Source organism: Arctopsyche grandis, chromosome 4 (assembly GCF_051622035.1).
Source record: "Arctopsyche grandis isolate Sample6627 chromosome 4, ASM5162203v2, whole genome shotgun sequence".
NCBI classification, from domain to species: Eukaryota; Metazoa; Arthropoda; class Insecta; order Trichoptera; family Hydropsychidae; genus Arctopsyche; species Arctopsyche grandis.
In genome coordinates this window covers 11,434,651-11,447,797 of record NC_135358.1, presented here as the reverse complement: position 1 = coordinate 11,447,797, position 13,147 = coordinate 11,434,651, and positions in this window count along the sequence as shown.

The window sequence follows — 13,147 nt, the reverse complement described above, 5'->3', positions numbered from 1 at the left end:
CTTATTTTTATTTCGTGTTTCATTTACGCATTGTGAAACACGAAATAAAATAAATCTTTTCTTAGAAAATAACATTATTTCGGTATTTTTACGAAATACAATTTCCAAGATCTGAAAAAAGTGTTTTAAGCTGAAATTTCCATGCTAGCATACCAAGTACAAAAATAATGAAGAAATATTAAATTCAACAGAAATTGAAATCTCGACAGAATTAATTCTATGAAATTGACAATGTATCAATAAAAAATAAATTTTACATATAATATATAAATATAAAAATATAAGTATTGAATTTAATTAAATAAAATATGCTTAAAAACCATGAGAAATATACAGATCACGGGTGACTGGTTTAGGACACCCTTTCTAAATCCTAGAACCTTTCACATCAACGCTTGAATATATTTCAATAGTCCTATTTTCATTACGCCGACTTAGGCTTAACCTTACTTCGATGAAAATTCTTTCATTTACTTCGGCAAATATTTATTGAATAATCAAGTGCCGAAGTTCTCTATAAAAGGACTTAATGGATCGCGAGGGTCTCCATAGAGATTTTGGTCACGACAGTCCTACAGCAATAACCGTTCGAAAGTCGATTAATTAATTGAGACCAACCCCGCTCTCCCCTCATGTTTGCTTCGGTTCGGCAACCGTTCGATGACCGTGCAATCTTTAAGCCCTTATTCAGGGTCTATAGGACCCTCCGACGCGGACTAGGGTGGGTGGCTGAGCACCCACGAGTTAGTTTTAATATTGGGTATTCCGATATCGAGTTTTGCCGATCTGAGGGCTGACGATCCTATGTAAATTGAATCCAGTAAACTCATGCATCGATAATGGCGGGCCGCTGGGCGCCCCTGGGGACTAGAGCATGGAAGTCCTCGAGGACTAGACTCATCCCTTTGGCACATCCACCCACACCCCCCACGCTTCGAAGCCTTACGTCCAGAATGATATTTTCATCGAGATGAATATTGAATACCGATGTGCGACAAGACATTTGAAAAATACGAAAAAAAATCTCGGCAAATATTATTATTCAAATTACATTAGCTTTGAAATAAAAAAAAATACACAAATAAAATCGGAAAAGGCAACACGACCAATATATACATATCGATCTATTTTTTTAGGTGCAAAATAAAGACAAAATATAATAGTACATATATTATGTACGTAGATATACATATAAATTATAAGAAATCCAACATAAGCGGATGTAAATGGTTGCTTTTAATCAATTTTTTAAAATAAAAATCGGTTTATTGATTACTTGAAATGATATATGTACATACAAATATAATATTGTATATTTCTGTGAACCATAGTTTTTTACTCATTGATACATTTTTATTAAGTAACATAATTTAATTGTTATAATGTGAACAATTATATTAAAATATTTAATATTTAAGATGTAAAAATTGAGTTATGGTAAGAACATAATGAAAAGTGCAGTACTCTGTGTGTCGGCACTTAATTTTTTCAAAATGATTTTATCGTATAAATTTTGTGCGTTGTGTACTCGTACAAATAATAATATTTTAAAATTTATAAAGTTATTTTATTTAAAAAAATTTAACTTATTTTTAAGTCGAATTAACTATTATTTTAAATATACATACATATGCACATATATGGATTTTATAAGTGAACTTTTAATAATGCATAAGAAAAAGTACGGCTTTCATCAATCGAGATTTTAAAGACATTGATCCCTTTTTTATAGTTGGCGTTTAAAAAAAAAGAAATAAATATTTCGTGGCATACATTTACCACGATTGATGTTCAAAATTCCTTAATATAAATCACATAAATAGTAACTGTATACATAGATATGTATATGAAAGTAAATTTATACGTGCTAAATCCCCATAGACGTCGCAGGAATACTACAACTATATTTATTCTTTATTTACAACCCGTTAATAAATCTTCGCTTTCTATCCGAATTTCAGCGGTTACTAGCGCCATTTGTGTCACATAAACGATATTTCAGCAACAGTAAATTATTATTTATACGAGAAAGTATCATCCCTCACGCTCAAAACAACTTTTCACCACCAAGGTTATTCACTCCGATAGCACATATGTAACACTAACTAAACACGCATATCTCCTATTTTATATACTTTGGTATATTTTTGATAAAACTTTGCGTCTTGCGAACTTACCCATACGATACATTCAGTACTGCGAATTTGTTGAAATTTGTAGATTAATCTATCTGTATAGGTACCTACACACGAGGGTGTGTGAACACAGGTCTTCAAATTGTCTACATTGGCGACTATCCCCCGAACTATACGACGTCAGCTTATTGCAAGATACACAAGGGGTGAGAGGGCCCTCTCGAATGTGTCGATACGGATCCTCATCCCGCCCCTCTTCCCACGGCAATTCCTCCCGAAAGTGATCCCTTTCTTATCGCCATATCGTCAGTTCATACGCGACCGAATTGGGACAACAAAACCTATTTAGTGCTGGCGTCGCTTTTGTGCGTAAGCGGATACGAGTATTTCGGAATAGTGCCAGCTTAACGATCGAACTTACATACATTCGTTTACAGCTGAAGCGTGGAAGTTTAAAAGGGGATATCAAACAATTTCCTAGTAGGTATTGTGTTAATTTGACGTTTTATTTTGATGTAGAATCATATTCGTTCCAACATAGCTCAATGGTTAGCGTATAATGCTTTCAAATTAGGGTTCGATCCCTGGCCCGGTGTTGCTGACTTGACCTTGGATATATGTGTCACTCCAGATTAGTCAGAGTTTGTCAATTTATCTGATTGGCAACTTATCCTCATTTGTTGCCATAGTTTTAAATTTATTTCTCGTAAATTCGTTGCTTATCGAATTTATTTATATTAAAAATATGTTTAATTACATTGTATGTACATATGTAGAATGTAGAATAAATATTTAATAACCTTTTCTTCGGTGTTTTTTTTTTTGTACATTGCTCTACTCTAATTCTATTTTTACTAACCACTTCTTACTATCACTTACGATCACTATTAAGGAAACATTTTGGCTCTTATCTGATCGTTTTCATACTTTGCCATTTTGCTCGGTTTGGTCATCAATATATGTGGAAGTGTCAACCGTCATTACAATGGTAAAATAATATCGTATTAGACAACGTTTGAAAATACTTCCTCGTATTTCTTCCTGACGTTTATCAAACATTTTTTTAGCCTCTTCTAACTTTTCACCGTCATCTGGCCATGTCAGATTTTAATAGTTTAAACCAGGGCTGTGGAGTCGGAGTCGGAGTCGTGAAAAATTAGCGACTCCGACCATTTTACTCCGAACAAAAAAATAGAGCTAAGAACGTATGAATTAATGATTCGTATGAAAAGTCTTCGAGTGGGAAACGAGACGACATCAGGCAACTTTGATCAATAAATACTTGAATTATCATCATCTTCAACCGACACCACTGAATCTGAAGACGATTTTGAAAAATATCTTAATGAACAAGAAGAAATAAAACATCCTCGTTTGAATCCCAATATAGCAGACGAAGGAGACTCTATTTAAAAATTTAAAAATAAATTTTACGATGCATTGAAAATGGTGGAAAAAATTGACCGAGCTTATAATTTAAATGTTAAAATGGCAATACAGTAGTATCCAGAAATCGTAAAAGATTCAGCGTTGATCGTTACAGCACTGCCGCCAACCCAAGTATCCGGAGAGCGGTTATTTTCTGCTCTTAAAATCCTCAATTCTGATTTGAGAGCTTCTACGAATACAGAGTTAATAGAAGCAATGTTGTTTTAAAGAATAAATTCAAATAAATAATTAATAAAGTTTGATCTTGTTTTATTTTATTTTTTTACGAATACCAGTCAATAAATTGCTATTGTTTTTGTATCTTCTGAAATTAAATAACTGTAATGAATACTTAAAGTATATTAATTAGTACCTGCTATGCCCGTTCATTGAGATTATTTTTGTATGAAATTACTGTTAACTAAGTACTTTTTAGTCTAAGGAAGACATTATTTAGTTACCAGCAGTGTGAAAATAATACTCTCAAATAGTTAAAAATTAGAAATAGTGTTTATTACGGAAGGACGGACCGATGTAATTAAATTTCATTGCAAGTCTAAATACAAAAGTATGTATAAACCTCCCCGACAAAAAGAAAAAGGGAAACAACGGGTCTTATCTAAAATATCTAACACGAAAATATTAACATTGTTATTGATTTATTTTATTATAATACGTATGTATGTACATAGTACTTGTTTATTTCTTTTGTTGTGATCTCATCATCATCATTTACAGCCATTCGCCATCCACTGCTGGATGAAGGCCTCTCCAACACGCTTCCACTCGTCTCTGTTTTGCGCAACACTCATCCATCTCATTCCGCACATTTTCCTAATTTCGTTCACCCATCTTCCTTGCGGTCTTCCTTTTACTCTTTTGCCTTCTCTCGGGTACCATTCAAGCACTTCTTTTGTCCACCTTTCGTCCATCCTCCTAGCTACGTGACCCGCCCATTGCCATTTCAATCTCTTCACTCTATCCACTATGTCCACTACCCTTGTCATATTTCTCACCCACGTGTTCCGCTTCCTGTCTTTCCTCGTTATGCCAAGCATACAGCGTTCCATACTTCTTTGAGTGCATTGGATTTTATTTTGCATCTTGGCGTTCAGTGTCCAAGTTTCACATCCATACGTCATCACTGGCAAAACGCATTGATCAAAGATCCTTTTCTTCAGGCAGAGTGGCATTTTTGATTTAAAAACAGCATTCATCCGTCCAAATGCACTCCACCCTAATTTCATACGTCTCTTTATCTCTTCATTTTTACTACCAGACATGTCAATTATTTGACCTAAATATAAATAATTATTTACTACTTCTACTGGTTTATCATCTAAGGGGATGCTATCAGGCATGCAATAACTATTGAACATTAGTTTAGTCTTATCTACGTTAATTTTTAATCCTACTTTTCTACTTTCCCTGTCCAGCTGTGTTAGTCTGATAAGTAGGTCAGCTGAATCACGAGCTACTAAAACTATATCGTCTGCGAACCGAAGGTGACTCAAAAAGCGACCATTGATGCTTACTCCGGCTGTATCCCAATCCAATTTCCTGAAAACTCCCTCAAGCACCGCATTGAATAACTTGGGCGAGATTGTATCTCCTTGTCTTACTCCTTTTCCTATGCTAAATCTATCTGTACCTGAAAAAATTTTAACCGAAGCTGTGGCATTCTTATATATTGCAGCTAACAGTCCCACATAGGTTTCCGGCACTCCCTGTGTTTTTAGAGCGTTAAGTACTGCATTATGACTAACTGTATCGAAGGCTTTCTCATAATCGACGAAACCTAGGCACAATGGCCGTTGATATTCGTTGGCGCGCTCGATTAGTTCGCCAACTACTTGGAGGTGGTCCATTGTGCTGAAATTTGCCCTAAACCCTGCCTGCTCTACAGGTTGGTTCTCGTCGAGGATATTCTTCAGCCTTTCTGTAATAACCTTCGTGAAGAGCTTGTAGACCGCTGAAAGTAGACTAATGGGTCGGTAGTTCTTGATATCGCTTTTGTCGCCTTTTTTGTGTATTAAAATGATAGTTGCGTTATTCCATCCTTCTGGTATAGCTTGGTTCTGGATGCATTTGCTGAAAAGCCTAGCTAAGATATTAATTAGGGGGGGGGCCGCCACATTTTAGTAAGTCAATGGGAATATTATCTTCCCCTGGGGATTTACCGTTCTTTGCAGTTTTTAGCGCGGCCTCTACTTCGCTAGGCAATACTGCAGGAACCCTTTGGCCGTGTGTCGATTCCAGAGCGGGGAATTGGCCGTTGTCGTTCTCGTATAGTTTTGCATAGAACGTGTAAACTCTGTCTATGATTGTTGTGATCTATTTTACTAAAATAAATATTATATTTTATATTGAAAACCTCTGTCAACTGCATCTATGGAAAAAAATGGCTAGTAGAAAAATACTGGAAAAATTAATTACCCCTATAAAAGCCCACGTGGCGACACATTTTACACATTTCCAGTAAATAATCATGTGCGAAAGACTGCCTGTTTATCGAATTTGTTGAAAATACCAGTTTGTCCATAGATGACGCTATTGTATTGTATAATAATAGCTATATTGTTAAAAAAATTGCAATTACCCAGAAGTCGCATTGAGTTTACCTACATAGTTGGCCTTTCTGCTATATATGTATTTCGGTCTCCGTCACGGGTCCGAATGTGAAATGACCGAAAACGCAAATATCGAAAATCGAAAGATAAAAAAGGGTGCATGGTAAAAGCTATATACTCACGTACATACTCACTTAATTTGCGCGAGCAGGATACAACAGGAACAAGAGGAACAGGCTTTTCCTCCCGTATTCTGCGCGCGCACATTAATACGGTGACCAGATAATTGAGGCAAATTCAAGGTGAGACCTCACAAGGGAAAAATAAAATAATTTAAGTACATGAGGATCATTAACGGTTTTAGTTGAGCGGAGTAGGAATCCAAGAGATTTTTAATTAATTTAATTAATTTCCAATGTTTTATATGTAAGTAGATTAACGATTTTGTTTTACTGTTGTTTTGACACATATTGACTATTTTTCCATATTATGATAATAAAGTATGCATCTAGGCGAAAAGTGAACATCAAAAATGTTCTTTAGATAATATTGTTTCTTATATATGTACATACATGCATACATATATGTAAGAGCCAGATGTTTTCATAAAATAAAATAAAATTGATTCCGATCGTAATTTTCAATATCTCCTTTACAAAATACGTGATTAAATTGTCGGAGAAATTGAAAATTAGCGCGTAAACGTATTATCGGAAGTAAAATAAAATATATGTACTAGTCGTATTTTCATTTAATTAACAAGTCTGTTGTCTGTCTATATTATTAATGGAGAAGCTCATACTAGTCATACGAAAATTTTCCTCGTAGTGCATTTTGTTTATATAACCACAAATGTGCCCAACTATATTTATATTATACATACATGCATATATTCATATGATAGTTTTCAGAGTTGAGTAATGAGATCCGTTTAATTTCACTTAATTATTTAGAGCGAAGCGACAAGTCCTCTGATGAAAGCCCTTCGGGTAAAGTTTCAGGTTCATATCGAACCTGACGATCTCTTCTCTCCTATCCTCCCTCGACGTGTCTCCTTCTAATTCAACACAGCTAGAAAGCATTTCTAAAATAGTCCCAGCCCACCTTTGTAAGCTTTGGAGTTGTGACTTTGCGCCGTTAAAATCTAGAGGTGCCGTTTGGGATGTTTGAGATCCTCGAAAGGGGAGGATTAACGATGTATTTCAGAATTTACCGTTTGAATTGCGAATATTCAAATGCTGGAATATTTGATTCTTGATACTCAAAAGTGTATATTTGCCAATTGAGAAATATCGAAACTGCAATGTTAGATTTCGTTTCTTTCAGTTCCCGTCGTTATATGGTTTTATTTGATATTTTTGTCGGTTGCAATTCATTAGTAAGATTCGATGTTAAACATGAATTTATTAGGGATACTGCAAATAAGTTTTCTTCGTCCTTCAATCTTCATCGAGAAACGCTTATTATTATTTTGCGAGGAAGTGTTCCAAACGGAAGTAGATACCTTATGAGTCCACGAGAAGTAATATTCGTGCCGTTGAAAGAAAACGATCCAGTAAAGGGTAGGCAAGGTACGAACGAAGCGCCTTAATCCTTCAGGGAGCTCTGAAAGGCCCTTTCAGGTCCTGCCTCTAAATTGAATGTCGTGTCGGACGATGACAGGCCAGGAAGTTAAAGACTGTATTAGCAACGAGCACGTTTACAGCCTTTCAAATTGAAGACGTCTCATTCGCGAGCCCCAGTTTCAGTGTCGAGAACCGACAATATGACGCATCTCGGTTTAATTAAATACTATTAAGTATGTAGTAATGCCTAAGATAAATTATTTTAAATGAAGTGGCGACACACTAATTTTATTTATTTTTAAATATAATGACACACACACAGAATAAAAAATACAATAAAACAGAAATAGAACGAGAAAAAAAGAGGTATAATTATAAAGAAAATATTCCCATTAAAGGGAGCACCGCACGGTAAAATAATAAATACAAAATAAATTTAAAAAAAGATAGTAAATATAAATACAACAATGAATGACAATGAATCAAACACACATTTGCTTTTTCACCTTTGCCTTATAAGCACTGATTGAATTAGATAACAAATCAGGGAAATCTTCTGTACAATCGTTAAAACTGCATATCCGTGCAATTGTGCCATTAAATGAAGTATTATTATAAAAATTTGGCGGATAAAACAGATTTGAACATATAATGAACTGAGTATTGATATTAAAATTAATATTTGCTAAAACAGATACACTGTTAACTATTTTATGTAAGAGTAGTAAATCAGAAACTCTTCTGCGATGAGACAAACTTATGATCTTAGGTTGGCAATAATCTAACAAGACCATAAATAATGCAGAAAACGCTTCTGAATAGTCTCTAGACGATAAACTTATATGACTTTGGTAAAAAGGAGACCATATGACCGAAGATATGATTATTATTTTAATACATGCAGTTAATTTCAAATCAATAATGATAATCACTGTCTGTTTTATCAAATGACAATAAAGTTACTTTTCGATGACTTATTATGTTGCTAATACAAAGATTTAAATAAAATACAAAATTCGAATTTAATTAAATTTTTATTGTAATTTTGTAAGTATTAAATTTAAGATGCCAGCTTATATCTTACAACGATAGATGTCATTCATTTATTATGGCAATTCTTCTTTCAAAAATAATAACTAGTGAAAAAACGTTATTTATTGAATGATTATTGTAGGCATATTAAGTTTTGTTAAGTTGTGTGATATTCCTGAATTTTAAATATGCCGAATTACACTAGAAATTTCTTTCCAAATTAAATCTTTTATATTTTACATATGTATAGATATATGTATACTGGTGAATATTAAGCACCCTTTCTTACACATATAATATGAGATGTTATCAATAGTTAATTGTGGATAATCTCTAGTCTTATGCCCGCTTGCTACGCACGTGCGTATATTTATTTTCACCCTTTCCGGTTCATGTAAGCTTAAATCCGCCAAAGCCACTACAAAGCGCTCGCCATACAACAACGAGTACCGTGAAAGTGGAATAGAACTAGAAGATTAGTCGAAAACTTTTAATTGATAAAAGTGGAGCGTGGGTGGGTGAGGTAATGGGAAACTTTCTTAATACGTGGTGCCTCATTCCACAAAACACAAAACAAGATCGTTAATTCATATTAGAAGAACACTTCCACTCCGGTTTTCGAGGACTTTGCCTTTGTTCGAAATTGTATGTACGTATACTGTACATGTGTATGAGAAGAAAACCGAAGAGTTAATAACGAAACCGCATTAAAACACACCCCAACATTACATATATAGGAAAATGTATGAAAATTGTCCCCAACGTTAATATTATAATTACGTATGCGCAATTAAATCTATACCGAAAAAGCTTCACCAGAGGTAGACTTTATAATATTCGGTGGCCGAAAAAGTATTTAGCTTTTTCAAGTGAATTTAAAATGCTCACAAAACTTTTAAATGGATTATTTATTATGAAGAATAACCACTGTCATAACTAACGACCTTCTTCTAACGATATACAAGCTTGAATATTTCATTCGTATATATGTATGTACATACATATGTTAAGTTTATTTTCAGAGGCAAAAATATTTAAAATTCATTTTCTATAAACTCTTGCTAGTCAAGCACGAATAAAGAATTGCAGACACACGGTTTGAATAAAAAATAATGATTTATTAATATATTCAGTACAATAGCTGATTACGGACTAACTTAAATTCTAACAGTATCGAGTTTCTATATGAACTCTTCTTTAAAACAATGAAGTGCTAAAGACACGTGTCGTACAATTTGGGTTTGTCAGTTCTTAGGTGTGCCACAAATCAATGGTGCTACTTATTAAATTAGGTGTGCCACAAATCAATGGTGTGTCTTATCCCTACTTGTTAGTCATTTAAATTGTTAACGTTGATTACACATCATGTGACAATGAAGGAGTCATACATAATGGTGTCATACTAGTGATGAATTAGTGATATCTTAATATAATGGTAGAGGGTTGTCCTCAGCCCTTAACTCACGCAAATTTTAAGGTCTGGAAAATATAAAGGGTGTGTTAAATTTTTTCAATGAATACTCAAAGTAAAATTGTTTCAAAAATTTATTTTATATATGTAGGTATTATATTATACATACATATATATGTACACGATAGTCGTTGCGTCGCTCACTGATTAAATAGATTGTTTGATAGCAGAGAGATCGTGGATTCTAATTCCGGCCTCTGGATTGTTAATTAATTAAGAATCCGGATTTTTAATTCATCCAGATTTTTTTCTAAATTCATTTTTGTGACGGTTCCGATAAAATCGGCATCCTTCCTCTCAGTTTCTCGCAAATTCTTTGTATCGAATTTGTTGGAGTCTAAAATATGTTTACCTACATATGTACATTTCTAGAATATTTTTCGTACTTACATACATACAATGCTATGTAAAAAGTTTGACCATAGATATCATGTAAAATAATAATTGGTGTATACCTGTATAAATAAATAAATGAAAGTTAATATACGTATACATATGTATGCATCAAGGGTAGTAGTGAATAATAATTTTTAATGAAGATAATGTATGGTACCTTATAATTTATTTTATTTATTTATTTATCATACTTGGAGGAGGTGGCAAAGCCGATTGACCCAAGGGTTTATAAAATTATAATTAAAATAAAGCCAAAAGGAATTGTGAAATAAGAATTATAAAAATCCTTTAAGCTTAAGAAAGATATAGCTTGTTTTTAAAAATATAAAGGTTTTCACAATTTACTGCATTGTTGGAAGCCACTCTGTTTGAAAAGAAGGAATCTCTGATCAATTTATTTGATTTTTCTTTTAGGAGTTTGAGAGAATGACCTCTAAAATGTGTCACATAAATACATAGGTAGGACAGTTGTAAGATTATTTAGTATTTTAAAGACGTCGATTAAGTTGCCTCTGATTCTTTTCGTCTGAGATGAGATTTATTCTTTTCAATATCTGATTATAGAAAGTAGTATAATTTCGGAAGGTATTTTAGTAATTTTCCTTTGTACCCTTTCAGTAAATATAAAATCTTTTTTTTTCAATGAAGATTCCATATATAATACTAAAAGCGATTTCATATTTAGGCCAGATAAAAGATTTATAAATTTTTGTTAATAATGTAACAATAATGTTAATATTGTAATAATAATGTTAATGATGTAATAATGATGTTAATAATGTAATAATAATGTTAATAATGTTATAATAAATGTATAAGATATTGCCCTATTTTCATATAATAGGTATGTATTTACCATCTTATACATCCATATATAAGTTGTTCCTGGAAGCAAAGATACACGCTTTTGCCGGAGGCGCGGAAGCAAAATAAAAACATTCGGAAAACGTAGTGAGTTTTCCAAAATGGAAAATCTCTAAAGGAGCTTTACATTTGCTGAAATTAAATACATCACATTTATCAACGAATACATAACATTCAAACGAATTCGTTTGAATATAAATATAAATGAATTTAATTAAAAAATATCAGATTAAAATCATCTTAACAAGAAATGGGCGTATCGATTCTGCGACATCGCGTATTATAGTCATGTAATCGGGGTATTTCAAGAGCAGTGCGGTTAATCGGTGTTGATATACCGCAAAGTGATCAAACACCAAAACCCGACTCGGTAGGTTAACTGAAAACGTGTCTCGAAGTAATTAGGGGGGGGGGGGGGGGTATGTCTGACTTAGCTACCCTTACAGTCTCCACCTCTTCCTCCACGTTCGCAGTATACGTGTGCAGAACTTGCACATAAAAGTCTAGCCGGGAAGAGTTAGCAGGTGTGTCTGGACCAAACTTCACCTTCGGCATCATCTGCCGTACCGACCACCTCTAGATATCTTTATATTCGCCCATCCCCGGTTTTTAGTCCAGTGGCGTCTCGAGTAAACACTCGACGTAGGTGCCTTCCGGAGGTCCAAAGTGGTCGGTCTTATCCTGCCATGGATACCTTCGTCGCTTTATCGCTGAGAAACTTTCGGTCGAACTTTGAAATTTGTTATTTGTTCTTCGGCGGTGGCGTATTTCATTCGATAGCATTCGCGAGATGCTCTCCTTTTTCCACACAGTTATTTTTCAGACTTATCGATGGCGTTCCATGTTAATATTTTATATTGGAAGGCAACTTTTAAATTTCGTTTAAAATTTATATCCAATTTTAAACTCAAACGGCAGATATATACATATACTATAAATACACATTTAAATAATTTCATAATATGGGAATTTTACTATTAATGGTTAATTGATGCTAAAATTCGGAAAAGATGCTAATGGATGATAAATTTGTAAAATATGCGAATAGATGCTAAAAAAACAAACAAAAGTGAAATTTGCATAAAATTCAAAAAATTAATAGACAATTTAGAAAGGTCTTCCTATCCCTTTGCCCATTTATTTTGTGAATAAATTGAAGGGATAAAACGGAGCTTGCAGTTTACCATAGACGGTGTTTTTCCTGTCGAAACCAAGCAACTGCTTTTGTCTACTACTGTAAACAAAAGAAGACAGTTGGAGCTGTGTATCCAAAAGGCTGCTCAAAAAAGCGTCTTGAAACTAGACTCGCACTCAAGACTAAATCTATTTCTCCAAACATTGAGTAAACTATTCAATCCATCTGTGGCAGGTACAAAATTTAATATTAATGGTAAAGAAAAAGTTTTGTTTTTTAGAAACCTGCCATTATTTAATGTATTAACAGAGGCTCAATGTTTGGAAGGATATCAGCACTTTTTTAGACAATTAATAGAGAATATAAAAAGAGAATCCACGCCAGATATATTGCTATTATTGATGGCAACAAAAATTAAACATGAAGAGTTTGGTTGTGCAGCTCTAAAATATATTTGGTGTCCGTCAATAGTGTGGATGCTGATAGGTATTTGAGTAAATACAATATAATTGTTACCGATCTCGCCCGAATCTCAAAAAATAATTTGTAGA